Consider the following 6,140-nt stretch of genomic DNA (forward strand, 5'->3'; position numbering starts at 1 on the left):
GTACAAACTGAAATACAGGCAGTTCCATCTGAACATGAGGAAAAACTTCTTCACTGTGAGGGTTACTGAGCACTGGAACAGGTTGCCCAGAGAGGTTGTGGAATCTCCTTCCTTGAAGATACTCAAAAGATGTCTGGACACAATCCTGTGCAACGTGCTCTAGGAAACACTGCTTGAGCAGGGGGGTTTGACTAGATGATCTCCAGAGGTCCTTTCCAACCCCAACCACTCTGTGATTCTGTGGTTTCATCATTTTTAAGAGTATGCACGCTCTTTAACCTGGAGAACTAGAAAGCACAATGGGCCTCATTCTGGACTACAGTAAAATGGCTTTGCCGTTTGCCATACTTCAAAGGAAGTGTGCCAACACACAGGTTTCTTTTCTGTAAAATGCAGCACTCATTGTGCTTAAAGACACACTACCAGATTGCTTCCAGCCAAGGTTCACATTGTGTAACGCACAATGTTCTAGAGAACAGAAACTGTGAATCTGAGCACATGGAGATCTATTTAGGTGTTGTTCTCCAAGCAGCAGCAAACAGCAGGCTAAAGGCAGAATGGATACATAGTTTCAAACCACGTTTTATGGATATGTTGTTTTTTTGCTGTAGGATGAAGATTTCATGCTATGATCTCCACGTTAAGACAATCTGTCATTTTGTTATGTGGAACAACTTCTAATGACATGTTCAGTCAAAAGCAAATAAGATAAATACAAGAAAAAAAGTCTAGGTACTTGTTCATAGTTAATTAACAATTCATTAAAGCATTGTCTTGCATTCTACAGTTGCAAACTGATATGGGATTGATTGTGCAGATCTGAGATTCCTTAGGACCATAGGAGTTAATTAAGAATTAATTCAAAAAGTTGGAGACAAAGACAGATGCAACTGGACTATGCTTCTTCATGAAGGTTGAGCAGAGATTCTGATTCTCAAAAGGAAGTGGAACTGAGAAGTAATTTGGGAGAAAAGGAAAGAACATAGGGACCAGAGGAGGAGATAGCCTTTCATGAACATATTTTACTTAAAACTACCTTCTTTGAAAACTAAATTCCCTCAAAAACCAGGGAGACAATCTTTGTGATAAAGAGTCTTTGCTCCCGCTAGCCAAACTATAGAGTAGAAATAGAGGTTTAGTCAGAAAGTTTCTGTGGAAAATATGTCTGAAATTCAATTTACTTTTTAGGACATACAAAAATGTTTTCCCATTTCTGTGTCATCCATAGGTAAAACTTCGATATCATTAGCAAGAAAAGATTTTTAAACATACTTTAGAAATTAAGGAATACAAAGGCAAATTTTATACTGTGCATTCACAGAAATCTTAAATAGTTTTAAGCAATGTGGCCTTTGGTAGTGTTTGTATTTTAACTTGAGATCTCACATACAAAACTGTTATGTTTATTCAAATCCTATACCATCATCTTAACTTACATAGTCTTTTTTCCATGGCAAGATAACTGAAAGAATGTTTAAAAATAGGAACACTCATTTTGGAGCATTGTCTCCTGTGTCAAATCTTATAACTCTGAAAGCAAAGCAAAAATAAGCGGGTCTTCAGTTCTGGGTGGTAGTGAAAAACACAAACAAATTAGGATGTCTCTAGACATACTGCCTTAGAGAAAAGGTAAGTAAATGATACTTTGGAGTGTATTTTGAAGCTGATAAGACAGGAGGACAGAAGGAATTGAGCTGGTAAAAGAAATAAGTGAAAAATAGAAAGTATTCTGTTTATCAAGATGCAGCTAGGAAGATATCACCTGGAGTCTGATTGACAAATAATAAATGAGAATTAGAGTTATAGGAGGATTAAAGTTTCTCTATCCTTTTGGTATACTCTGTATGTGTGTGTGTGTTTGTGTGTGTGTAAAGAGAGAGAGAAACAACTCCCACTTCTTAAACAGAACAAATACTAATGGTTTCTTCAGTCAAAAGCAAATGCATACAAGAAAATATCTTAAATTAATTGATGATTCATTAAAACATTTTCTTATTGTAGCAGCAGAATTTCTACAGCAGAACTTCATGGAGGAAAGAGTTTTTAATTGTGCAGTCCGAGAAGTCAGTAAAATTCTAAAATAAGAAAAGCTAAAATGAATAAATATGCAAAACAACTTTACATCAGGAAGAACAACTACACATCAGTGTAAAGTGACAGAAAGGAGGTCTCACCTGGTGTCAGAAATGAAAACTAAAGGCATTGCAGAATCCACCTGAACTGGGTTTCTCATCATGGTTAGAAGCAGGTTTCCATCTTGTACTAAGGCAGAAATCTTGTGAGAAAAAATATATAGTGTTTTAATTAAAACTGCATTGTAAAAAAAGAGAGCAAGTATGCTGAATGGAAGTTGCATAGGCAAACTTGATTCAGATATTTTGGTTTCTTGACTTTACAGCCTCAGTGGTCTTCCAAATAATTTCCTCTATGTCATAAAAAAAATAGAGATTCTGTGGCATTCTTGTCTGTATTAATATATCATATAATTTGCCTCGGAAATAGCCAACCAATGAAACAAACAAAACCCACTAAACCAAAAACAAAAACAAAGCAGGAATCACGTAGGAGACAACTAACAACAATGCCTTTGCAGCACAATGGAGCAATGTACCAAATTCCCTGCTTTTGTTGCATTATCATGGTGGTGTTTTGTTCAAAGAATTAGTCCCACAGGCAGATATTATTAGCTCAAATGCAGTACCAGTGACATTGCAGATATGTGCCACTAAATCATATATGTCTTGTGAACCACACCCGGCTCATATGTTCAAATGCAGCTTCCACATCAAGGCTACTTCACAGAAAGGCAACAGAGCAAAGTGGACAAGTTGCCTTCAGGTAATCTACATGTCCAGCTGTGATTAAGAAATGATCCAGCTGGGACTGGGACCAGAGTTTCATTTAATCCATCTCCACCTCCCAGTGATGTGATGGAATGCCTGTGGTGTCACTGATCTTTCTCTCCACTGAATGACCTGAATCTCTCTGACCCAGCCACAAAGCGTCATATACTCTTCTTATCTTTGGCTCTTGGCCATATGCATTGTAGGGATAGGAACACTGATCATCCAAGTTATCTTGTTGTCAGGGTTGGGCATAATATCTTTGCACAGTCCTATACTGCACCATGTATACATGTATCATATGTACTTGAGTTCAAAGTAGTTTAGCAGTGTTATACTCCCTGACAACATAAAGTTGCCATAGTTGCTAAAGGACACAAAATTCTTGTAACTGTACAAGTAAACTCCCATTTTGCCTGTCTTATGAAAGCTGCAAAAGGAATCTAAGTGGTTGGTGTTTCCAAAACATCTAAGCCTGCCTCAAGGATTATAAGGGCAAATGTTGTATACTGCCAGTATACAACAGTAACGAAGGCTACTATATAGGGCTCTGGTTAATATAATGTTATTCATTTTGAAACAGTAGAACTATTTACCATCCTTTTCTTTGCATAAAAATTCATTTCAAAGCCATGCTATTAAATTGGGAGATTTTAATGTGAGGCCCTGAAGTGTGTTTACACTAAAGGCAAAGTCATGTTGCTTCTCAGAGGTGGTACTCCTGGATGTGTTAAAGCTGCTGAGAAAATCCCTCTGGGAATTTGCAACAGCACCTCAGTTAACTGGACTATAATTGCTAATATTCTGAAAGAGAGGGATTAACATAAGATTTGAACCGTTGCTATGAGATGTACACTAAAAAGTCACTGAAGGGATAAAAACTGCAATTATATAGATTGTACACAGCAACAACAACAACAGCAAAAGGCACTGCTAAGATTACATTGTGCAGTAGTGTCTGCCTTCCTTTAACCAGCATGGAATCTGTGATGTGGGTCTTCCTTTTATCACAGATGTAATTTAAGAATTCACATGCAGCAGACATCATTCTGATAATTTAATCCATTTTACTAATTTTTCTTGTTTGAAAGCTACAGAAATGGGTCTGTATGATCGATCCTTAAGTTTAAGTCAATAGTTGTCCATAAATATTCTCAGCAATCAGCATAGCAAAGCACTAAGAAATTAGCCTATTGCTACCCCAAAAAAAGATATGCCAACTGCTCACTCTCCATGTCAGAAATTTACAAACTCACTGCAGCACAACCTGCATGTTCCCTTGGTTAATTGCAACCTGAAATTCAGAAGAAATAAGGTGGTTTGCCTCATATAACAGGAAAAAAAGGGAAATAGGTCAAGAAATAGGGGTCAGAATGTAGTTTGCCTTATTTATGGAAAAATCCTTTTGACTTCACTGTAACGTCTCACATGAATAAGACAGGCATGATTGAGTTCACAGGCAAAGCAAACAACGGTCAGCAAAAAACTTGAGATATCACTTATTTCTTGAGGGAATCAGTATTGCACAAATGAATACAGCTAACATACTTTATAGTAGGGAAGAACATAATTAAGAACTTATCACACAAAGTTCTCATCAATATAAGTTATTTTTTTTCTTGTCCTGCAGTTGCAAGAAGAGATTGGGTCACAAAAGGACAATTCCTATCTGAAGGGTCCCAAGCTAGCTTGTGCCACCAATGTAACATCAAAGAGGATCTGGCAGTTTTATTCACTGTTTTTCAGCATTTCTTTTAGAAATGCATACTAAATCATACACTGTGTGTGTGAACTGTATGAAGTTAAACAAATAGTATAAATATGTACTATAAATATCTTTAAGAAAAGGAAGTACTCCTGTGTAAGTAGAATAGATTATTAATGTGTGTGGGTTGTTGAAAAAGGGAATAAATACATTGCTTTTGTTCTCCTTATTACAACCTGAAATAAAATGAAGGAATGAATCCTTAGGGATTCAGGCAGAGACACAACTTTTTGTTCTAGTAAATGAGTAGTATGACTTCTCAGTAAAACGACAGAAGATGTCAATAAGATAGTTTCTTTGAGAATTTATAGTAAGATACAGTTGTCAATTGATCTAAATGATCAAACATTAAAAAAAAAAAACCTTTCTCTGAAAATTGCAATACTGTAACCAGACTCATAACAAGAAATTATCCAGTATATCCTGGAAAATATGATACAAAATATGAGACAATAAAAAACATTGCTTATGTTAAAAAAAAATCCATGAAAATGCTGTTAGGCAAAAAGATTTGAGAAGAAAGAACTTTTTCTAAAGTGTGGTTCCTCTAAGAACTGAATTTCTGTAATGATTCATTCATTCAGTAGTTGGTGGGTTTTGTAGTGTCAAGAATGAAAAAATATATATATTCTTCAGTGGCCCTTTTTGAATTAACGTGTTTTTGCAACAGTATAAAAGTAACAGAAAGACAACCCAACTTACTTTCTTCTTCATATGAATATCTTTCAAGGGAACCATTTTGATAAAAACTAAAATATAACCAGTGGGAAACTTTCGTTACTTGCCTTAACATTGAAATACAGAAACACAAGGAGATCTTTCAATGAAGGGGATGGGAAAATGAATCATGTCAGCAATTGCTCCATATGACACTTTTTTGTAGAGTAAGTCAAAAACATTTGTGATGAACTAGAAGGATTTTTCAATCAGGGATGGAACTACAGATAGAAGAGAGAGAGATGGACCAACCTGAGAATAATCAACATTCAAGGATGTTCTTTACGCCAGGAAGTAACTGCTGTCACCACAGAGACTCCATGCCTTCTGCAGCTGGCTGGTCTGACACCTGCTTTCCTTGGCTTTGCACAACTTAATAGTGTAAAAGCAAAAGACACCTTTGGGGGATACTTGCTGTTAATCAGGTCATTCAGAATTAGCAACGCTAAGAAAGGTTAAAAGAAAACAATAAATGAACTTTATGAAAGGTAGGATTAAAACATGCATTTACAATAATGGAACCAGTTACTGAAGATAAGAGGAACCAACGATGTTTAAAGATTTCATTTAACAATAAGGTTTGTGATATTCTTAATTCTTGTGGCATTTTAGCTGGCTTGTTAGTCTGGCCGCTTCACTTCCCTGCCCTAACATACAAATAAACAAATTTGGAGCTTTTTTCAGAACCACATCTTTTCTAATTCTACTGTGCAAGATTGCTACTTTTCCTTCTCTTTTGGGAATGGGAGGTCAGGAAGAGAAAGGGAAGGCACAGGGCAGAGAGTTCTGTGGCCTGTGAGTCCTGAAAGTACTGA

At 36.3% G+C, this 6,140-nt stretch overlaps 1 long non-coding RNA gene across 1 annotated transcript; it reads right to left on the reverse strand.

The window, feature by feature from the left end:
• Nucleotides 1–538: 538 nt before the first annotated feature.
• LOC106495913 (uncharacterized) lies at nt 539–6,140 on the reverse strand. Its single transcript, XR_001294509.2, has 3 exons — nt 5,578–6,140; nt 2,175–2,275; nt 539–2,075 (listed from the first exon to the last, which is right to left on the reverse strand). It is a non-coding gene; the product is annotated as an uncharacterized lncRNA (long non-coding RNA).

Source organism: Apteryx mantelli, chromosome 1, assembly GCF_036417845.1.
Source record: "Apteryx mantelli isolate bAptMan1 chromosome 1, bAptMan1.hap1, whole genome shotgun sequence".
Classification (NCBI taxonomy): Eukaryota; Metazoa; Chordata; class Aves; order Apterygiformes; family Apterygidae; genus Apteryx; species Apteryx mantelli.